The sequence below is a fragment of the Anastrepha obliqua genome, chromosome 4 (assembly GCF_027943255.1).
Source record: "Anastrepha obliqua isolate idAnaObli1 chromosome 4, idAnaObli1_1.0, whole genome shotgun sequence".
NCBI classification, from domain to species: domain Eukaryota; kingdom Metazoa; phylum Arthropoda; class Insecta; order Diptera; family Tephritidae; genus Anastrepha; species Anastrepha obliqua.
Window position 1 is genome coordinate 104,358,712 of NC_072895.1, and position 25,006 is coordinate 104,383,717.

Below are 25,006 nucleotides of genomic sequence, written 5' to 3' on the forward strand. Positions count from 1 at the left end.
ACGACAGTGTTTCTGCCTTGAAAAAGTCTCATAAAAAACCATCTGCCGTTCAGAGACGGCTTAAAACTGTAGGTCCCTCCACTGCTATTGCTGCTCGTACTCCATTGCAAATTTGTAATGGTAATGGTAATGGTTGTACGGGTTAGCCTAAGGCCTTTATGTATTGCGATCAGATTGATCTATTGTGCGCCCCTAATTACTTAATTATAATTACTTAAATATAATTAGGAGGGAGCAATTGTAGGTCTTCCTCCTCTAGTAGGTACCAGCCCAGGATTCTGTGTCTCCTGTGGCCTAATGCCTCACAGTTGGTGATTAAGTGCCCCATAGACTTCCCTTCATCACAGCAGAACCTGCATAATCTTGTACTAGAGAACCCTATTGTACTAAAGTGTTTATTACCGGCAAGGTCACTTTGCTCCACAGAGTAATCTGAGGCCCTTTTTTATCTAGGGTTAGAACAGATTTTGCTCCGTTGGCATTGAAGTTGAAAAACTTTTTGAATTGATTAAGACTGCTTGTGCCGTTCCAGTGTTCCCTGATTTGAGTTTGGATCCATTTTTTGGTTTCCTGTTTTATATTATTTTTGATAAAACCGAAAAATCGGGTTGGTCCAATAAATAGCCTTTTTGCCGCTTTTTTGGCAAATTTGTTACTAAACTTTTTAGACAACCCAATTCGATTGTTAGCCACTCGTTTAGTACCGGAAAAGGTTCATTGCTCAGTGACAAAATATTCGCTACCGATATAGATAGCGTTATTAAAAGTCAATTCATATTTGCTCATGCATGCTCGTATGTAAGTATGTACTATATGCCTTTAGACGTCTAATTGAAGATATGTTCGCCATTTGACTTTCGCTGGCAGTCGAGTCGCCGTAAAAAGACTAAACTGTCCATTAGTGGTGTCCAATCAAAAGGCGATAAAAATGATTTCTACTTACAAAGATATATTGAAGTATTTATAAATATGTGTATACTCGTTCATATACAGTTATGGCCATAAAAATTTGGATATGTTGTGAGGTGAATAGGCTGCTCTTAGTATAAATTCATGCATTGAATGTACAATATTTTTATGTTATTAAATCGTGCTAGTAATAGCCTCATCTCGATGCTATAGAGACTCGGCAAATATTAGCACAACAGCAGTAACTGACAGTGTGATAAAATTTATGTAGTAATAATATTGGAAAAATATTTAAATACCAGAAATGTTCTACAGAGAAATATAAAATGAGCGAAATTAGTATAATTCTATGCCCAACTCGAAATAAAAATTAAATTTTTATTTAAAATCATCTCCTTTAATAACCTATTTCTAACCTAATAGTTATTAACTAAAAGCAAAAAAAATAAAAAAATTATCAAACATTTGCATACAAAAAAGTGGAATGGCATGGCATGAAATTGTGAATGGCCGGGAATTTTCCAAACGCTCAAGCAACAGGTGGGTGTGGGATTTATTACTCCTCGGTAGTTTTCTCAGAGTTTTTTAAGAATCTTAGAGGTGGATCGAGGGAAGAGAATGTGGCTCTTCCATTCGCAGTATTTGCGACCCAAAAATGTACCATCAACATTATTCTGAGCCTGGCGAAAGGCGGACAGTGGCAAAGAAAAAGCTCTGCACTATCCTCATTCTCTAAATAAGATATACACAGTCGCCGTCGATGATGCCTATGGTGACTATGATCGTCCCTATGGACTATATTCCGGGACTAGTGCTACCAGGGCTCGTAGTTCATTCCTCCTCTGTTTGAAAAGAAATTTTGCTATGACCCTGGCAGACCTTTTCAGGGAGCACTTGGTTGTTTTTAAAGTGTCAGTACGAAACTAAAAGTTTTTATGAGCTTTGTTAATGACAGCCTTCATGTATAAGACTCTTCTCGCTTTGCTTGGCCCTAAAATTGGATCCGTTCCAATTGGACGCTCTAAAGAACCGCAGTTGTCTTGCGCATTACAACTTTCTAACACCCATGCAAGTTCAAGCTCACTCTTACATTTGTGTACTATTATTGAAGATGTGTGAGCGGTTCCTAAGTCTAATACGAGTACAAAAAAGTGTTGCAATAAAAATTGAAATTTTGTTTTGTCTCCTTATTTTTATTTACGCCGCTGTATATGAGCATATAAATCATAAAATGCGCATACATGTTTGCACAAAAAAACATATGTAAATATGTTTGCAAACGCTAAAATCAGCTCACTATGTTGTTCGATATGCATATACGAGGTGTGGCTCTGAAGTAGCGAAACTGACGCTGTAAAGCATTTTATTCTGATTTCATACATATTTTTTTACTATTTACTGGGAATATATTGCCTTATCTTTCATTGCTTCCATTGCTCGCTAAAAATCTTCTGTCAGCCACGTCTTAAAGGTGGATGTTCTAACACTGCGATGCTGTACTTGGCGCGAAATATTTGGACAGACAATGAGAAAAGAATCGACGCATTACCTTACTTTAAAAAAAAATTATCAAAATATTTTTATGCAAAAAAGTGGGATGAAATGGAATTGCGAATGACCGGAAATTTTCCAAGCGTTCAAATTTCTCATGGTTTTTTAAGAATATTAGAGGTGGATCGTGAGAAGAGAATATGGCTCTTCCATTCCTCAAGCAGCATTCATTTTTTGTCTCGAACGAGTCGTTGTTGCGTACATTATTTTTGTTGTTGTACAGTCTTGCCGTCACATCCACTGGCTTAAAGGAACGTTAATACGAGGTGGCGCAAAATTAATCATCTTATCGAAAAATGTATAACTTTTGCAAATAACGCCGTACGTCAATCACATTTGGCACTTGTGAACTGGACAGCTGCAGTACGCAAGCAGACAAGCAATGGAGCTCGTAAGAATCAAAATGAATTCCATTACTCAAAAGAATTTGTTTTTTGTTTGTTTTTGAGTAAAGAAGTTATTCAAAAACAAGATTGGATGATTAATTTTGCGCCTCCTTGTAGTAAAAATGTAACGAAATAAAGCGATATATTTAATATATTTTTTTCGATTTTCAATTATTTGTAATGGATATTTATATCAAGTTTGATTAGTCAACTGTGACTAAAAATTACATCAATTGTGATTTTTCATATGTGACTACAAAGTAGCATTTAAGTGATACTGCTCACTATATGTTCATTTTGATGATACGCGAGTGCGCCAACCGTTTGCTTGATGAAAGGAGGTATTTCGTTTTGTCCACGTACATCACCAGCCCCATTCGCTTTGTTTCTTTATCCAGTTTGGAAATTCATGTGCCAGCAATTATGTGCTCGAATTAAAAATTTGCCTAAGCGATTAAGATCTGCGGCTCGCATGATCGTTTTCAGTATCAGGGTAAGAAGTCACACGACAGCAAGACACCCTGTCGGTTGGTATCAAATGGTTCAAATAGGTCCGCCCCAATTCGGACGGCGTTGCTGGTATTGAGCAATGTAATCTTGCATAGTTTTGCGGGAATTCCAAATTCATTGTGTCAAATTGACACTACCAACGCTTAAAGACTAAAACATGTTACACTTGTAGACATGAGTTCGCAATTTTATAGAATTTTTTTTCTAATACCAAACTTTTTGGCTCGCATTTTAGAAGGCTCAAAGCGTCTTCCAAACCAATAAAAGTATAAACTATTTATACATATAAATAGTATAGGAAGTACGTATTTTTTGAGAATTCTGCAATGGTGTTACCCCTTTAATATTAGCTAGCCACACCTTGTGCACATACAAACCATATAAATATAGGAAAGTAGGTATGCAAGCTTGGCTGCTCACTTATTTCTTTTATTAGTTTGCACGTCTTTTATTATATTTATACTCTTTTATTTTTTATTCACGCCTTAATGGCATTCAATTTATTAAGAAAACATATCACTGTATGTATGTATATGTGCATGTATGTCTCTAATAATTTGAATAAACCATTTAGCATGTCAATTTATATATTGAAATTGCACACGTAAATTGGCCGGCCTTACCGGTGTGCGCCGGAAATTGCAAAAAGGACATTAATTTAGTATTAATTTAAAATTTTCACTGTAACAACTTGCGGGAAATGACGTAAATGGACATGAGTTGTTAGTGTTACGTTCAGTCAATTAAATTTGCTACAGTGCCCTACTTGTTGTTATTTTTTGTTTGTTGTGTTTGCAAATTCATTTAATGCTTTATTTTGTTTCTTCGTACGAATTTTTGCCGATTTCACTAAGCTTATCATTTATGATGAAAATTTTCCAATTCTTAATTTGAGATGGAGAAATAGTAAAGCTTTCACAGTGTAATAAAATATGGTTATGTGCGTGGCGTAATTTTTTTTTTGCATGAAATTTTTCTAAGCGCTTATTTTAGAATGATGCCAACTTTACTTTCTTGTTTTTTGTAATATTCTCGCAAATAGTTCTTATGAATCGCATTTGTGACAAAGCAGCTGATTTGAAGAGTCTAACTGTTTGACGTTCTCATATTATCGTATAAAGTAAATATGTGTTTGTGAAGGGGCGCATTTTACGAATACCTGTCTCATTTCCAAGTTGCTAAAAGTCACTCATACGACCCGTTTAACTGTTTACCAATGCAGAATGTGAGACAATGTTTTACATTTTTGTTGCAATGTCATACAAATCTAGAATATAGATGAAATGACATTTGTTGTTCTTATTTACAATATGTCCATGTGTAAGCTAAGTTGTTGTATTTGTTTAGGGGTTTGAGGTTTATGTAAAACAGGTCGTATAAGTAACTATTATACTATTATTACTTATTAAAGGGTATGTTCTTATACCTGGCAGCAAATAAAGATTTTTTAAATAGTTGGCGCGTAAATTTTTAATTTTTCTCACTATTTGCTGCATCACATGCGAAAGTACGACTAGATATATGTAATTTAATAAATTAAAAAGTCAAAAGTTTTTTGGAGACTTGACAGATTTTTGATTTTTGTTTCTCCATTTATTATTTTTCTGATCTAATTTATAATACTGTGAATATGATATAATAAAGGGTGGTTAAATTTCAGTGAATGTAAACCACACCTAAACGTCAACGACACCGTTGGACTTCTTTCTTTGAGATTATTTGAAAGGAAAGGTGTACGTCGATAAGCCAGCAACAATTCAAAAGCAAAAGGAGGAGATAGTTCGGCACATTAACGGCATAGAACCTCAATTATGCCTCAGCGTCATCGAAAATTTGAACCATCGGATGGAGGTGTACCGTCGAAGCCGCGGCGGCCATTTGGCCAATGTTTTATTATATGCGTAATTGAGGCACATAAATATTCTCATAATAAAGAGAAATAACAATAATTTTCTAAAAGAATTATATTTTATTCAAAATCAACACCGGCCCTTAAAACTTAACCACCCTTTATAAGGAACTATTTGCATTTCGTAGTCTTTGGAGGTGTCCCGCCGAGTTTTCGGCGGCTATTTGGACAATATTTTGTTTTATACGTAATTGAGCCATACGCATATTATAATAATAAAGAGAAATGACAATAATTTCCTAAAAAAATTGTATTTTATTCGAAATCAACACCGGCCCTTAATACTTAACCACCCTTTATTTCAGAATAGGTAGAACAATAATAAAAAATAAATAAAAACAAATTATGGCAATAATTTTTAAGATTGTGTGCCATACAAATAGCAAAAATATGAAAACAATTTAGGAAATAGCATTTACAAAAACGTCCTTGTATACATTCCGAATAGATTTTTCTGGAGCTATTCTATAACTGTTTCGCATAGTCTAAATTGAAGGCATTACAATTCAAATTCTTTGAGTCTGATTCTTAGAACTTCTGGCTTCCAGAGCTGTTCACAATTATACTCGTCTGTCAGGATCCCGAAAATATCGAAATTATACATGTTACTGCTAGTATAGTTCTTTTTTCAATTAGGCCCAGAATTTAAAAAAGATTTGGATTTAAGTTTTATTGTATAACCCTTCACATGAATCTAATATAAGTAAAAAAATAGTTTGTTGGAGTCGGAGGATATCACTAGAAGTATATAAATAAATGTGATAATTTGAGAAACTTTTTAATTATTATGACAATTGTTTATTTATATACCTTTCTGATGAATACGACAATATGTATCGAGTGTTTTTTAAGAGCTTGAGAACTTAAAATGGTAATACTGGGCAGAAATATTGTTGGAATAAATTGGAATTTTTATTATAATTTGGTAGATAATTTTCTGTCGAAACGGCAGCTCCTTCCTCATTTCGAAAAGAAATAATGACCGATGATGCCGCTAATGCTCAATACACTTCGCGAACAGTTTTTTTTTTTTTTTCAAAGTGAATTTCCACAATTTGGAAGAGTTATTCTGGCATTAAACGATTAATGATTACTTGCCAAATCTTACTGAACAGAAATGTCAACACAGTTTGCCATTCTCAGCTGCCAAACCATAGATATCTCATGATAAATAATATCACAAAAGAGAAATGTTGAAATGTTTTCAAAATAATACGTTGTTTATCAAACAACCAATTTTGTTTAAATAACTTTTTAATAAAATATAAGAATGAGTTTGAGTGATGGAAATCTTTATTTTCACCTTTACGTGCTCCATTGCTTGTATGTTTGAATAAAGCGACTGTCGAGTTCACAAGTGTCAAGCGTCAAATATGATTGACGTACGACGCCATTTGCAAAAATTATAAATCTTCCGATAGAGTGATTAGTATTGCGCCATATTGTATTGTATATGCAAAACCGAATGCCGGGACTACATTTAGAATATCTCGCAATTGTTAAATTAAAATTGCTGCCTAATACTGGCGTCCCTAATATATGTATGTACATATATATGTATACATTCCAATGTAGGCTTAGCTACTAAAGTTCCCTAAAGCGCTTAGCTGCTCTTCCAAACTATACATACTAATAGAATTTATGCTTAAGAAAAAAAACAATAATCTAACTACAAACTAATACAGTTTTTAGATGTGTTTTGTGTATTTGGCATTCGAGTATTTTGTTTCATTTCTTGAATGTATTCTATATGCGCATGTATGCAAGTATTGTATTCAACTGCATGTACAAACATATTTATTACTTGCTTTTCCTGTGAAACGAGCTTTTGTGCCCCAATTCCAATAAAGAATTTATTCTCCTACTCAATTAAAACACTCGCAACAACAATAACAACAGCTCCACTCATTTCATTGACCGGCAAGTGAATGCACTTGTTAGTTAACTTTAAACGAATTGTTTTTAACTAATCAATTCGTACACATGCACATACACATGTATACCTACATACGGCATGCATGTGTAGACATGCAAAGTTGCATATTTGAATGCGTTTTTTAACTGCTTCGCGCCTCGTTTAGAGGTAAATTTTATATTTATTTAGGTAACTTAGCGTACAGTAGTAATTTGTATCGGCCAACGGTTTACCGGTACATAGTTGCTGTTATATTGCAATGCAAATGAAACAATAACAAAAAACTGTACACACAAAGGAGGGGGAAATCAACTGAAACGTAATGAAAATGAAATTGAATGTCTGGTTCAGCGATATTTGTGCAAGTGTAAAACACAAGTAAAACAACAAGTAAAAGGAAAAACAGTGTCATATAACAAATTATACATAGCATGCGTAAGTATGTAATTGCAATTGTTTAAAAGCAACATAAACAACAAAAAACATAAAACGTAAAAAATAGAAAATGAAACATATACAACATAAACATGAAAACATAAACAACTTAAAACTGTAGGGCTGTTCAATTGCATGACAACATTCAGCGGTACTGCAAACATTTCTGGTGACATGAATTGGAGGGATTTTTATATGCCAGTGATAGATGGTACCAAGGCGATTCTATTAAAGGTGGTGTTGGTGAATCAGCTGATTTGTTTTTTTTTTTCTTTCGGCGTGTCCATGTGGCTGTCAGCTCGGAATGAAACAAGGCGAATTCATTATTTGCTTTCGAGTTTCGCAACACTTTGCTTTGACAATCAAATGTACAGAACATTGTTCTTGGCCTAGTGCCACCATCTTTAATGAATGTGCCTTGGATGGTTCCAATCGATGGCGAAATCATTAAAAGCTTACATATTTATCAAAGCAACGTTCATGAATAGGCAACATTTCGAAATCATTAAAAATTACCAGCGAAATTCCAGTCAGTGTTTGCCACTCTAAGAGGTCTAATAATGAGGTAATTGTACTACTAGCAGCCGCCGCAGCCGTATCCGAATGGGTTGGATATACCTATAGGGTGTTTTTTTTAGAGGTTAGTTTTTCAAGATGAAATAAAACGTATATAATTTAATGTTATGGCCAAGAATTTAGCTTTATTATAAAGATAAGGGTTTGCCATTATGTTTTAAAAATGATTTCGGGCAAGTGGCCGCCGCGGCTGGCTCGAATAAATTCCAGCCGAGAGGCCCAATTTTCGACCACTTTTTGCAGCAATTGGGGCCGTATGTCAGCAATAGCGCGCCGAATATGCTCTTCCAAGACGTCAATCGTCTCGGGCTTATCTGCGTAGACAAGCGACTTCACATAGCCCCACAAGAAATAGTCCAGCGGTGTTATATCGCACGATCTTGGAGGCCACGCCACAGGTCTACGGCGCGAGATAATGCGCTCACCAAAAGTTTCTTTCAATAAATCGATTGTTGCGTTGGCTGTATGACATGTAGCGCCGTCTTGTTGGAACCAAAGGTCGTCCACATCAACATCGTCCAATTCAGGCCCGAAAAAGTCATTAATCATGGCTCTATAGCGCTCTCCATTGACTGTAACATTATGGCCGGCTTCATTTTTAAAGAAATATGGACCAATGATTCCCTCTGCCCATAGAGCACACCAAACAGTGACTTTTTGAGGATGTAACGGCGTCTCAGCAATGGCTTGTGGATTATGTTTACTCCAAATGCGACAATTTTGCTTATTGACATACCCATTCAACGAAAAGTGAGCTTCATCGCTGAACAAAATTTTCTTCGATTCGTCGCGCGAACCGAACCATTATTTTCGTAATAAATTTGCTCGATTTGCAAACGTTGTTCAGGTGTAAGTCTATTCATTATGAAATGGCAAACCAAACTGAGCATAAATCAAGTGACAGCTGTCAAAAAGACCATCAACGAAAAAAGTAGTGCCAACTTGAAAACCTTACCTCTAAAAAAACACCCTTTATAAATATAAATAAATATGGTTGTATCACCAGACAGGCTTGTCGCACTGTAGTGAATAAATTTGAGGCAAAGTTTTCACCTCTTAAATGTTCCTGTGTCGGCGAGAAAACATGCTGGTCGAACTATAATAAATAATATTGCAGCCGTAAGTGCTTCAATTAAAAATGAGCTCTCAATATATTTATACAGATATCATTTTACACTCTTACAAGAGCAAATTAATTCATAAAGAGAATCCTCTTGATCATTTAAAGCGCCAATATTTTTCGATTTGGCTTTCCAAAAGTTATGTTGTGCCCTATTGAAAATTGAGGGCTGTTATTAATCGATCTTCAGGAAAGATTAATAGGGGATATATACAATATAACCTTAACTTAATTAGCACACTGGCTACTAGGGCCTTCAGTGCTTTCAAGAAAGGTATACCAAATTTATTGGTGGAAATTTTCTTATGATTTACTTCTTCAGCTCTGGAATCGCGTCAGGCTTATTGGCACAGACCATACATTTCACGCAGTCACAGAGTAAGAAATCTACAAAAGTGTCAAATTGCAAGATCTTGGCTCCCATTTGATCTCGTTGTTTCGTGAGATAACACGCCCTGGGAGTTTCGCTCGCAATAAAGCCATTCTAAATATCATAGCTCATTTCATGTTTTCTTACGTGAAAAAAAGTTTCGAGAAATACCGAAAAGCCACTCCGATATATCGGCTTGGCATTCCTAAACGAAAAATGCATGTACATGTATGTAAATATGTATGTGCATATGTATATATTGCAAAAAAAAATTAAATTGTTTGTTGAAATTGAAGACTCCACAATACATATCAATAAAATCAATCTTCTTGGTATCCATGCATGATGGAATGATCGCCGCATTTATCGACTCGCTTGCAAGTCAATTGAACGATCGATCGATTAATCGCAGTGGCGTCACTGTTGCTGGCGCGTCGGCATATTATTCTGGGTCGCATTACAGCAAGCCAACAGTGGCAATGTGTGTGGTGTTTTTTTTTAATTTTTTTTTTATTTTTTGGTTTTATACGCAAAGGTAGTGGCAGGCAATAGATTTTCCAACGTGTCATGCAAATAAAAGCCTACCAATGTTTCTACACACACTTGTGTGTGTATATATGTACATAAATACGTACTGTTGTAAATTAAATTACAGCCTTGTTTACCATTTGATTTCTCGTTCATTTGCTTTGGCCGCGATTTTAATTCCACGATTCAATTAACAGTCAACAGCTAACTAAGTTAAATACCAATGTTTTATGTTCTTCAAATAAACCAAAAGTAAAGAAAAAGCTCAAAGTAGCAAAAGGTTTGAAATTAGCTAACCGCGTAAGCTGGAACTTTTATTTCGCTACAAATTAGGGGACTTAATTAAACCATGAAAGATTGATTATCACAAATAAACTAACAACGCTCCCTTCTGCATGACGCGGTAGCGCTGTTCATGTGCGCGGGTGTGACCAAAGTCATGTTGCTTTCATTAAATACCACTTAGTAGAGGCATAAAATATGCACAAACAAAAAGCTAAGTAAAAGTGTTTTCGAAATGTCACGTTAGCCCTCTAAGCATTTGATCTTTCATTTACAAATTTAATACCCTTGAGTATTGTAAAAATCACCACTCAGAAACCCAAATGAAGGCCACGCATTAAATATTAAAAAAGGTCTTATGACAGCTTGTAAATTTTATGCTCACTTCATAGTTTGTACGAGTGTGTGCTGCTGTCTGCTCCCAAGCAATTAACGCTTCTTGAATCATTGAAGCAACCGGGAATAAAGCGCTGATTGTATTGTCGCCGACAGATTACGTCACACATGTCAATATACTTATATATATGTAGTGTGCAGTATGAATGTATGTAAATGCATTGAATGACATCAACGCAATGTATGCTGCTCATCTATTATGTAACATTCTATAATTATGTACATACATATATACTCGTATATGTATATGTAAGCATATCATGTCAAATGCATGCAACCCTATCATTACGAAAATGAAAAGGATTACGAAAGCTTGCTTGAGTCGCGCACAGGCTGGAACAAGAGTAGACCATATTTGTACATATGTACATGCATACACATATATTTATATAATATATGTACATGTATGTATATTTATATATATACATCAGTAGTCATGTCTAAATGCATGCCCATATCACGGCAAAGAAATCGATTAGTGCTTGACTGATGAAATTCCAGTGTTTTTGAAATCAAAATCGATTTTTTCTAATAAAGGAACAATTCAAAGGTTGGTGGAAAAATTTCAAGAAACTGGTTTTGTCGAGGCTAGAAAAAGGACTGGCACACCAAAAACTGGACGTTCTGTTGATATTCTGATATTGCTGCTGTAGCGCAAAGTGTTTGCTAAACAAAGTTCAACATCGATTTCTCGACATTCTCAAAAATTAGGCATTCATACATCGAATGTGTAGCGGATTTTGCTCTATATGTTGCTGAGAAAGTTGCATTCGAATGTATTTTTGTTACATTGTTACCAAATGGGGCACCTACACTGCCAAATGAGACGTCTAGGGCTTCTATTAAATCTCTTTCAGTTACTCTACGAGTTTCCTATGTTTTTGGACGTCCTTGACGTGGATCACCTTCAGGGCTTATACGACTACGTTTAAATCCATTAATCCATCTTTCTACTGTACTAATTAATGGCGAAATTTTGGGTTAGGTTGATCTGGCTGGCTGAAAGCCATTACATAGACCTATTCGTCCTTAGTGGTACCAGATGGAGCTTGACCCTTACGTTTCCTGCATCTTTTGCGAGTCTAAGTAAGCTCTGAAGCTCTACCCCGAGATACATTCTAACCTCTCATATTGTAGAGCTCCTAAATATTTTATTCGGGTTCTAGCTAATGCAGGGCAAGAACATAGAAGGTGTTCAAGAGTTTCCCTCTCTTCTAGTTCATTGCAAAATCTGCACGCATCTTGTATGCGTGTGCCGCTAACAAATTGTGGCCTGTCAGTATACCTACAATAGTTCTGGTTTCCTTTCTAGACAGGGTTTCCTTTCTCTTATCGAACCGCAAAACTTATTGAGCAACCTAGTACTTTGCACGTAGCGCCAGCGAAACAAGTCCACTGCCAAATCGCAAAACACTCAATTTATAAAAATTCCGCAAAATTTTCATCAAAATTTTAGATTTTATAGTCAGATTTTAGGAACAAGCTTTGTAACGCTTTCAGGTATATTTTATTATACCGCTGATTCTTTACTCGAAGTATCACCGAGTAGAACAACTGATGGATGGAACCTACCAGAGAATCCAACAAGCTTTTCTCCACCCAAATGGAATTTTTAGTGCCGAATCAGCAGCAATTAAATTTTTCAATCACCACGCAACCCAAATCTCCGGTGGGGCCATCAATTTCTCCGGCAGCTTAAGTGTACTAAATTGCAGTTTTCGAGTTTTTTACGCACGGACTTTGAGAACGTTTTTGTCCATAAAGCCATTCGAGACACCTTCGATTAAAATCATACAAGGTGAAGTCCAAAATAAACAAGACTGGTGTCATAAAAATGTTTTGGATGGCGCCATCTTTTTAATGAGTTAGTGCGTTGGAAGTTACATCCCAAGCTGGCTTCCAATGAAAATTTGGTGACATTCGGTTCTGTGTAAGCGAAGTTATTGGGTGTAAAGTGTCAGTATGTTTGTGTCATCGGTACAAAAATGAGTTTCGAACAAAGAGCCAATATCAAATTTTGTTTTAAAATCAGAATTGATGAAAAAAGTTTATGCCGATGATTGTGTATCTCGTGCCAGAGTTCATGTGTGGTTCACACGTTTCAGAGATGATTGTGAGGACATAAATGACAATGAACACCGAAAAAATTTTCGTAAATTTATCAAAAATGAACCGAAATCATCGTTGATATTCATGGAATCAGAGTTGAATATCTCCAAAACATCGATTTATCGCATTTTAACTGATCATTTGGGCTTACGAAATGTCTGTGCACCTTACATTCCGCACATGTTAACTGAGGACCAAAAATTGCTCAGAATTCAACATTCGAAAGACCTGACGAGAAAGACTGAAGACGAAAACTTCCTTTACAACAGTCTAACAGGTGATGAATCGTGGTATTTCCAACATGAACAACAGAACTAAGCGTCAAAGTGCCAAATGGAAGCGCCAGTGGAGCGACCACTCAAAAAAGCCACTTTTGGAGAAGTCAAAAATCAAGTCGATTGTCATTTGTTTTTACGATTCTAAGGGGATTGTCCACAAGGAGTTCGTTCAAACGAGCCAAACCATCAATAAAATTTTCAATCTTAGCGTTTTGAAGCGTTTGTTGCATCGCATTCGTCAAGTTCTCCCTGAATACCGCGAGGGAGGAAGCTGGCGCTTATTGCATGATAATGCACCATCTCATCGATCCACTCTTGTGACTGATTTTTTGACTATAAATCGCATTCTAACCATCAATCACTCACCGTATTCGCCTGATATGGCTCCCTGAGACTTCTACCTATTCGGAAAATTGCATTTGGCCATGAGAGGAAAACGTTTTGCGTCCGTAGAGGCCATCCAAAAGGCTTGTACCGAAATCCTGAAGGGCATTCCGGTCAATGACCTGAAACACTCTTTCGAAAAGCTTTTACATCGCGAAAACCAGTGTATCGAGGCCAGATGGGACTATTTTGAATAAATAAATTCGAAGTTATCAGAACAAAGCTCCTGTCGTTGTCATTTTAGTTCACTTTTGTTTATTTTGGACTTCACTTTGCATATCTGCTTAAGTCATATCGCGATTTTCATGAAATTTCGATACAATATTTTTGAAATTCTGTATTTTCAAATGCTACAACTAAATACAGGGTGGCTGATGAAAGCTGCTACCAAAAAAATTGAATAATATTTATTTTTGAAATGCTGTATTTTCAAATGCTACAACTAAATACAGGGTGGCTGATGAAAGCCGCTACCAAAAAAAAATTGAATAACTTTTTTTTTTTTTAAGTTATCTGTTCCATTTTTGTTTTAATTTGCAGATTGATCTTTAAAATTTATTAAAATGGATAACTGGGACACGCAAACAAGAATTTGGATAGTCCGCCGCTATCACGCACTGGAGTCCGTAGTTTTGGTACAGAGAGAGTACAGGCGGATGTTTGGCGGCGATCCCCCGAGCAGATGGACCATAATGAGACTGGTGAATAATTTTGCTGAGCAAGGAACAGTCGCAAGAAGGCCTTATCATCGAAACCCACCAGTTCGGACGGAGGAAACGATCGCTGCTGTAGCTGCAGCTATACAAAGCAATCCAAGGGTTTCAACAAGAAGCTTATCTGCTCAATTTGGTGTCAGCCGACAGTCTTTGCAAACAATAATGCACAAAGATTTAGACTTATTTCCCTACAAAATTCAAATGGTTAACAAACTGAATGCAGCAGACTTGCCGATTCGCTTGGAATTTTGCCAGAAGATCCTGCAAATGGTGGAAGAAGACCAAAACATGTTAAACTGCCTTTTCATGTCTGATGAGGCCCATCTCGATTTAAACGGCAATGTGAACAAACAAAATTGTCGAATAAGGAGTACTTCTAACCCACAGATACTCCACGAGACGGAATTGCATCCTCTTCGCGTGACAGTGTGGTGTGCGGTTTCTTCACGCTGTATTGTCGGGCCTTATTTTTTTTGAAGAAAATGGTCACACCGTTACGGTTACTGGAGACCGTTATTTGAAAATGCTGAAAGAATTTTTCTATCCAGAACTACGCCGAAAGAGAACTCCTTTCAACTCTGTGTGGTTTCAACAAGATGGGGCAACGTCTCACATAGCCCAGACTGTTATGACAGAGTTGCGACGAAAATTTCCCAATAAACTGATTTCAAGAAACTCCGAATTTCGTTGGCCCCCCAGGTCGCCTGACCTTACTGCACCTGGCTTTTTCTTGTGGGGTTTATGTAAACAAGAAGTTTATAAAACAAAGCCAACAAATTTGGATGAACTAAAACAATCCATTCGGGCAACAATTGCGGCTATTCCTGTCGCAACTCTCAAAGCAGCAATGAACAACTTTTTACTAAGATGCCGCACTTGTGTCAACGAGCATGGGGGGCATTTAAATTCAATTATTTTTAAAACTAGTTAAACTACATTTAATAAAATTTAATGACCTTCAACTTGAAAAATAAAAATGAATTCCATACACTAAAAAAAAAGTTATTTGAGTTTCTTAATGTAGCAAAATTCATCAGCCACCCTGTATAACGAAAACTAAAAATAACAAATTTTTTAAAATCGCCTTAAGACACGAACTAATCCCCAAAAGCTTAACTGGAATCTATCGATATGACAAACAAATATTCCTATGTAACCAAACTCTGTGATAGCCCCGACTTATTTATACAATAAAAATAACGTTATGCAATCCTTCCTTTATCCAAACACTACTAAGAAGATGTTGCTAACAGCCGTGCACATTATCCTACTGGGATTAGACGCATGCGTTAGATTGCTTGCTTTTCATTTCACAAGCGTATTCATAATTTTTTTGCGTGTTCTTCTGGTTGCACATATGATGTCGTATCCATACACACATACATATGCACATATGATTTTCATTTGAAATTCATTTGATAAAGAAGCCAATTTGTTGCTGCTACATAAAAACGAGTTTGATACTCAATCTAAAAATAGCAGACAGGAGTGTTCACTTCATATCGACTGACATATGAGTACCCATGCATATTTATATAGAATACGTACATACGTACATACATACATGCAGACATAAGTTGATTAGAAATGCCATATGTACGCACACTGAAATGCACAAATTCCATAAATCATTAATGCGAAGTGTAGCGTTTGTCAAGCGACTGGTTGGGACATTGGGCAATGGCTCCCGATTTTTCATTAAAGTTTTGTAATTGACTCAACATATTTATTTTTTGTAGTTATTATTGCTACTGCAATTAATTAACAGAGTCGCAACGGATTTTTTACCCAACTTAGGTATGCGTTGGACATTATTGGCCAATTTAAAGCATTCCTGCCCCGAAAATATTTTTGAAACATTTTGTGAATCACAGAATTTCATAGTTTTCGAAGTTTTTGAAATCACCTGCATACGTAAAAAATCTTCATGGTAACATGTGTGACTCGCGTAGGATCTGCAGAGACGCATTAGTAAATTTTTTCGCAGAGATGTTCCTGTTCTAGATTTCCATAAAATGTTCAGTCCCAACATGAAAGTATAAATGTGTGGTCATCATAACTTCCAACGCACTGAAAAGAATTCTCAGAAGGCGGAAACAAGAATTGAGTGCATTATTTGTGAAAAGTCTCCAAGTTAAAAACTTTATATATCTAGTTGCGTTGCTATCAAAGGACGCCTCAACAACTGAGAGTATTCCTATTCCTATCTAATGATGCTGCACCTGTCTGCATTTCTGTGAATGGAAACCTTTTGAAAATAATCTTTATCGCCATCAGACCCTTAGAAATATAGAAATAAGGAGGTAGAGAGCATTTCTATAAGCACTACAAAACTTCTCTGGTAAAAACTGGAGTATCTGAGAAGGCACTATGGCACCCTCAGTTTTGGATCCTTCAGTATGTAGTTAATCCTCGTCACCGTAAAATCTCCACATCTGGGCTTGGCTGTCACTGATTTGGTCAATAACTATGGTGAAAACAAAATTGTGAGGGGAACTTCACGGGAGTGAGTCGCCAGCCGAATTCTGCACGATCTGCACTCGTCCAATCAGTCGTTATTCATTAGCGACGAAGCAACATGCGCAAGACTATGTTGATTTTTTCCTAGTTTTTTCGTAAACAAACCGATTCGTAGCTCCTGCTACATCAGCCCAACGGACGATTCTATCAAATTTGCTGAGTCGGCTAACGATCTGATATTGGCCACACCATAAAAATCTTTTCAGCATGCCAATCTAATGCTTATTTCCGAGAATTTGTTTACAGTCTCCCCGCCCCTATGCGTCATGGCTGAACAGAGATCTCTTCTTCTTAATTGGTGCGATAACCGCTTACGCGATTTTGACCGAATTTAACGAAGCGCGCCAGTCGTTTAACCGGGGCCAACACCAAGTCAAGCTAAGTCCTTCTCCACCTCTTACAACCTCGAGTTCGCCGACCGTTTGTTTGATGACAGATGGTACTTCGTTTTGTCCTCGTTCATCACCAGTCTTAATCACTTTGCCTCTTTATCCAGTTTGGAGAAGGCAGAACTAACAGCGCGGTTTTTAAGGCCGATGATGTCAATATCATCGGCATACGTCAACAATTGTTCGCTCTTATAAAAAATTGTGCCTGAGCGATTAAGTTCTGGGGCTAGTACGAAAGAAGTCACACGACAAAAAATCACCCTGTCTGAAACCTCGTTTGATATCACACGGCTCGGAGAGGTCCTTCCCAATTCTAATGGCGCTGCTGGTATTGAGCAACGTCATCTTGCATAGCCGTATTAGTTTTGCAGGGATACCAAATTCAGGCATCGCGGCATATTGGTAACTCCTTTTCGTACTGTGGAATGCAGCTTTGAAAAGATGGTGGGCGTCGATTCTCCTTTCATGGGTTTTTTTCCAAGGTTTGGCTTATTGTGAATATCTGGTGGATTGTGAACTTTCCAAATCTAAAGCCACACTGATAATGTCCAATCAGTTGGTTGATGGTGGGCTTCAGCCGTTCACACAATACGCTCGCTAGAACCTTATGGGCGATATTTAGAAGACTAATTCCGTGATACTTGGTACAGATTGCAGGATCATTCTTCTTATGGATTGGGCAGAGCACACTTAAATTTCAATCGGCAGGCATGCTTTCATCTGACCTTATTTTGTGTAGAAGCTGATGCATGCACCTTACCAGCTCCTTGCCGCGATCCCACATGGCTTGCGTTGCGCCGAGATCTAATAACACAAAATTTACAAGTAGTCAAATAAGAAATGAGGGTAACTCTATGCGCTTCGTATTTCATTCACATACTACTGTGGGCACAAAGTAAAGTGAATTTATTTGTCAAAGTTCGCGGGATTAAAATTTCGCTCTAGTTATTTTTTTCATGAGTTGGCAGCACTGTTAATAACATCTGGGCCAACTTTCATGTGAATGCCATTATCAGTAATATATTGTATTTACGCTTGTGTTTACCAAACGACCAAGAGTGCATTTTTCGATTTTTACAATGTCTGATTTGATTGAGCAGAGAAGTGTCATCAAATTTTGTTTGCGGAATGAAATTTCGGCTGCGGAAACGTTTAGCATGTTGCAGAAGGCATTTGGTGATTCGACCATGTCGGAGAAAAATGTTTATAAGTGGTACAAAGACTTCAAAGAGGGTCGAGAACGTGTTGATGACTTGGAGCGCTCCGGACGACCATCGACGTCAACAAATGACCAACACGTCAATAAAGTGAAGGAGTTAGTGCTCAAAAATCGTCGGTTGACTGTTAAAGACCTTACTGATATGATCGGAATATCAGAAGGATCTGTGAAAACCATTTTGAAAGACCATTTGGGCCTACGAAAAGTCAAATCTCGTTTGGTACCGAAAACTCTCAATTTCTTGGAAAAAAGTCGTCGCGTTGATGTGTGTGAAACAATGCTTTCAGACTATCAGGACAAGCTCAAATGCACCATTACGGGAGATGAGACTTGGATTTATGCTTACGACCCTGAAACAACCGACCAATCAAGCGAATCGTGCTAAAGGCGAGGCCAGACCGAAAAGAGCACGTCAAACTCGTTCAAAAATAAAGGTCATGATGACAGCTTTTTTCGATTTTCGTGGTGTGGTGCACTATGAATTCCTTCCACCTGGCCAAACTGTTAATAAGGAATATTATTTGAGCGTTATGCGTCGTTTACCTGAAGCAATTCGTCTAAAACGACCAGAATTATAGGCCAACAACTCTTGGTTTTTGCATCACGATAATGCACCGTCTCACACTGTACTCGTTCTTCGTGACCATTTCGCCAAAAATTCCACGCATATCGTTCCGCAACCACCGTATTCGCCTGATTTGGCTCCGTGTGACTTCTGGCTATTCCCAAAACTCAAGAGACCACTCCGGGGAACGCGTTTCGAGTCGATTGAGGAGATAAAAGCTGAATCGAAGAAGGTGCTGATGGCTATACCGGAAATGGACTATTTGGCATGTTTCGGGGATTGGAAAAATCGTTGGCATAAGGGTATTTCATCGAGAGGGGATTGTTTTGAAGGGGATGAAATTGATTTACAAGAATAAATAAAGATTTTTCATTTTACAACCAAATTCACCTTACTTTTTGCCCACAGTAGTAAGTTGCACGTCTTGAATTCTCAACAGGCTTATAAATAATTTAAGCTTGCATATTCCAAACAAACGCTTCTCAATGGCAGCAAGAGTCTCTAGAGCCATTCAGCTTAAATAAATAAATAGACTCCAGAGCTAGAACTTTGAAGCTGAGATTTTCTCCCCACGCACACCATTTGCAGTCAGCTCTTTCTCTTAAGCTTAAAAAGTGTTCGTCCACCAAAGTAATAAAAAATGTATTCTTTCAAGATGAGGAACAAAATAAAAACGAAGCAATTAAATAACAAAATCCAGCGAATTGCTCTATTCAACAAAACCCACTGTAATGAGTCCATATGCACACATACTTTTACAAGTTTGAGAAATTTTCGTTATGGACTAGATGACAACCACCCAACCCAAAACAACATAATTTGCTTAATGACTGCTGTTTTGGTTTATTAAGCTTTCAAACCTGGAATCTTTATGGACATATACATATAAATTTGTACATGTGTACATGCATGCATACGAGTATACAGTTGTAGCTGTAAAAGCAAATAATACAATTTTATGGTTGCATGTACGAGTATGCCATGAATGCCACAAAGTATATGAGATTGCAAATAAATGCCTAGTCGTATTCGTAAATATTGAGGGTAATTTGTTTCGCAAATCAATTAATTTTATGAGTGGGCAAATGACGAGAAATGTTAGTTGTTCAACATTCGAGTGCATTCTTGTATGCAAGTACAACTTCAGAATGTACTTAGTATGCAAATAATACATATAAAGAGCTTTCTAATAGACGCACTTGAAATTTAAATTAAGAGACTTTGCGGAGGTCAAAACGGTCACTGAGTGAAAGTGTTGAATAGCTGATGGGAATTTTTTTTGCTTAGCACTACATGGCGACCCAACTATCAATTATAAGCTTCAGTCAAATCGATTCGAACCTTTGAGATTTCGCTACATGAACAAGTCATTCGGGAAGAAAACATCAACTGAGATGCTTTCCATTTCAATTCAACCGGGCTATTCGGGTCATGTTCTTCGATTTCGATGTAACTGAAATATGTTGCTCTCTGGTCAAAATAATGAGACACGTATTTTTTTTTCGCCTGAAAAAATTTTTTTTCAAGAGTTATCGGCAATTTTGTTTTTCGGCTCAAACTCGATTTTTTTTATTTATATAAGAAAAAATTTTTTTTAAATGCCCATAACTTAGTCAAAAATGAACCGATTTTAATAATTTTGGGTTCAAAATGATCGCCATTACTTACACGAGCGATTTCATGTAAAAATAGTTGCAAAAAAGAGGTTGAAAATTTTTTATTTTGCAAAAAACAAAAAGTGCGAAACTGGTTTTTTACTCAAAAATTCATTACTCCAAAACAACTCATTTTAGCTACTAGGGATTCAGCTCAATTAAAGTTTGAGATGTCCTTTTGATTTGGAAAAAGTTATAAAAAAAAAATACACTTTTTGAAATATGGAATTTAGAAAAAATTTCAATTTTTTTTCTTTTTTGCTAAATAAAAAATTTTCAACTACTTTTTTGCAATTGTTTCTACATGAAGTCGCTCGTGTAAGTAATTACGATCATTTTGAACCCAAAATTATTAAAATCGATTCATTTTTGACTAAGTTATGGGCATTTAAAAAAATTTTTTCTTATATAATTAAAAAAAATCGATTTTGAGCCGAAAAACAAAATTGCCGATAACTCTTGAAAAAAATTTTTTTCAGGCGAAAAAAAAATACGTGTCTCATTATTTTGACCAGAGAGCAACATATTTCAGTTACATCGAAATCGAAGAACATGACCCGAATAGCCCGGTTGAATTGAAATGGAAAGCATCCTGAGTTTCGTGGTATTATTAAGTTCTTCACTTAAAGCAAGTAAAATACTGCAGTTCACGGCTCAGGAAAATAACGATCAATAAGTAGCATAGTCTATTCAAGCAAGATAGAGTATCAATTGAAGTCGATCTGCGTGCGGCCTAGACGATTTAGCTGAAGTTCTCATACATTGTCGAAAAAGTCCATAAAATTGTGATGGAAAGTAGATATTTGGCGGAACAACCACTTGCAGAAATAGTTAAAGGAACATTTATGGACATTTCGAGCATCATTCGTGATCATCTTTGTATCTCAAAGGCTAGCACTATATGACTGTTGAGGGTGGTCAATCCATTTCTTAGGCCACTTTGGTCGTCACGCGGAAGAGGCATAAATCTACGAGCCCGATTGTCAGTGAAGTCTGCATTAAAGCAGGCATCAATAGAGTGGTACTAAAAAGGTGTAGCAACACCTAAGGAATTCAAGGTGTTACAAGACGATACCTACAATTTTTTCAGACAAAGAGGGCATCTTAAGTATTAGTTAGGTTAGGTTGGAATGGTTACCCAAGGAATGGGCACGTTTGGACAAAGATAAACGGATTCGTCCTTTGTTATACCATTCTGAAGGAGGTAAGGTGAAGGAGAAAACCTATGGGAGGAAAGGAGAGGGCGGGAAGAGGTGGTGGTGGGATGGTTAGGAGGATGGATTTAGAGTATGTGGATCATGAACGATGACTGTGCTGCGTTTGCGTCAACCGCTTTGTGCTGCTGATGAAGTTCATCAGATTTTTAATGTCAACACCAGCTATATCAGCAGGCGTAGCAAAGATGTAAGAGCCAAGATGCCTAGATCTTAGCCCCGCCAGAGCAAGGCAGCTAAGGAGAAGGTGCTGAGATGATTGCACCTCATCATCCTCTATACATCCGACGCAAAAAGGACTCGAGGTAATTCCAAGTCTCACAGCATGCACTCCTCGCGCATAGTGTCCTGTGAGAAAACCCACCAAGTTCGAGAGCAGAGATTTTGTCAACCTCAGAAGCTCACCCGAGCGCCCCCGATCCATACGTGGCCAGAAGGATTTCGCGACCTCACAAGTTTGTGTACTTGCCCAGCGCTCGCTGAGTTAGCGCGAAGCCCATCTTTCCAGGATCAGGCCGCAGGGGGATCCCAATTCTCTCCCTTCGCTGGGAAATCACCTCACATGTACCTTGTCTGGCCAGCTCATCCGCCTCACAGTTTCGCGCGATGTCGCTGTGACCAGGAACCCAGATGAGGCTTATATGTATATATATAATTGGCTCGTACACTCTTTTTGGGAGTTTGCACGAGCTCCTTCTCCTATTTGTGGTGTGCGTCTTGATGTTGTTCTACAAATGGTCCAAGCCTGTAGGTCCCAGTTTTAAGCCGACTCCGAACGGCAGATATTTTTATGAGGAACTTTTTCATGGCAGAAATACACTCGGAGTTTTGCCATTGCCTGCCGAGGGGCGACCGCAATTAGAAAAATGTTTTTCTTAATTTTGGTGTCTCACCGAGATTCGAACCGACGTTCTCTCTGTGAATTCCGAATGGTAGTCACGCACCACCCATTCGGCTACGGCACCTTTCCTTCCAACTTCGATCCATTCGTGAACAAGTTTACCAGGCCCTGTCTCTAAGTGTAGCCCCCGGTCCACTCTTCCCTTGATGGAATGTGAGTGGAGAAAGTTCTGGTTATACTAAGCGAGGGTATACACTGATCAGCTGACAGGGGGATGAACTCAAAGTTTCTAAGGATGTTTGAGTGCCCCCAAATGAGGTTGAGCCTGTAACCCGAACCCTTCAGTCTGATTGTGGTACGTGCAGCGTCTTGAGAGGATTCACCGACAGGCCGCAATCCGTTACACATCTCTCAACTACGTTCAAATATCTCTGCATCAAATTGTACAGAGTATCCAAGATTTCCTGAATATAAAAGCCGTTTTAATACATTATCAAAAGAAATAAAATTATTATTGAAAGAGCAACACGACAAAGAAATGAGGCAGTTTCTATGGGGTTTGGAACCAACACACCTCACCAATTATTCCCTGTGGAAAGTCAGCAAAAAAGTAAGTACCACAAAAGAGCACCGTCCACCATTTCATAAAAAAGATGGTTCATGGGCGAAAACCGCAATCGAGAAATCTGAGCTTTTTTCTAAATATCTAAAAGGTATTTTTACACCAAACGATACTGAAGCTGATCTTTGTTTTGACAGCACTGTTGCTGCCTTTTTAAACGAACCCTACCAAATGGAGCTACCGATGAAGAAGTTCACCAAAAGTGAAATAGTTAGCACTATTAAAAAGCTAAAAGATCACAAGGCACCAGGATATGATCGCATCACGGCCGAAATTCTCAAAAAACTACCTCCTGAACCCTATAATTTCATTACCCATTTGTTTAATGCGTGCTTAACCAGAAACATTTTCCCAGCTCAATGGAAAGTAGCAGAAATTAAAATGGTGCTCAAAGCAGGAAAACCAGGCGATGAAGTGAAATCCTATCGCCCTATCAGTCTTCTACCAATACTGTCAAAAGTTTTTGAAAAGATCTTCCTTAAACGTTTAATGGTTTTTATCGAACGCGAACAAATAATTCCGAAACATCAGTTTGGTTTCAGGAATGAGCATTCGACAATTGAGCAAGTCCATAGACTTGTCGAAAAAATACAAGCAGCGCTCGACCGAAAACAAATCTGTTCAGCAGTTTTCCTAGACATATCACAAGCCTTCGACCGAGTGTGGCACCAAGGCCTACTCTTTAAAATAAAAAAGAAATTACCACTAAATGCCTATTTGCTCATTAAATCTTATCTAAACCAACGAATGTTCTACGTAAATTACGAAAATTAATATAAATTTCCAATTTCCAACAAATTAAAGCTGGGGTCTCACAAGGCAGTATATTAGGTCCAATCCTGCACTTAATTTTTACACACGATCTGCCAACCACAAAAGGTGTACTAACTGGCACTTTTGCCGATGACACCGCTATTATGGCGACAGCAGTGGATCCCGTGGAAGCCTCTTATATGCTCCAAATAAGCATAAATAAAATCTCCAAATGGCTCCGGAGCTGGCGGTTAAAAGTAAACGAACATATATCTCAACACGTCACCTTTACCACAAAAAGAACCACCTGCTCACAAATCAACTTAAACCGTATTCCAATTCCGCAATGTGATAGTGCTAAATATCTAGGCATTCATTTTGATAAACGGCTTACGTGGAAAATGCATATCTTTACAAAAAGGAAAGCTCTAGGTTTAATACTTCGTAATATGTACTGGCTGCTAAACCGCAAATCCACCCTCTCAATGGACAACAAACTTATCCTCTACAAATCTGTGATAAAACCAGTCTGGACTTACGGAATCCAACTGTGGGGTACTGCGTCAAATTCAAACTTGGAAATCCTGCAGCGTTTCCAGTCCAAGACTCTACGCACCCTAGTCAACGCTCGATGGTACGTAACAAATGCCCAAATTCATCGGGACTTAGACATCCCTTCAATAAAAGAGGAAATACAAAATGTAGCCAGTAAATACCGAAATCGACTTCAATCGCACCCAAATGAGCTGGCCTCTACTCTCATGTCACCATCATGTGTCTTTTTAAGATTGAAAAGAAAAACACTAATTCAACTCGTCCAAGAGCCATCTATAAAATATTGAATTTATTTATTT

General features: G+C 37.4%; 1 protein-coding gene across 1 annotated transcript in view; it reads left to right on the plus strand.

Moving 5' to 3' along the window:
* Window positions 1–25,006, plus strand: part of LOC129245995 (zinc finger protein 568) — a 78,094-nt gene that overhangs the window by 46,469 nt on the left and 6,619 nt on the right. The gene's annotated exons all lie outside the window — the stretch shown is intronic.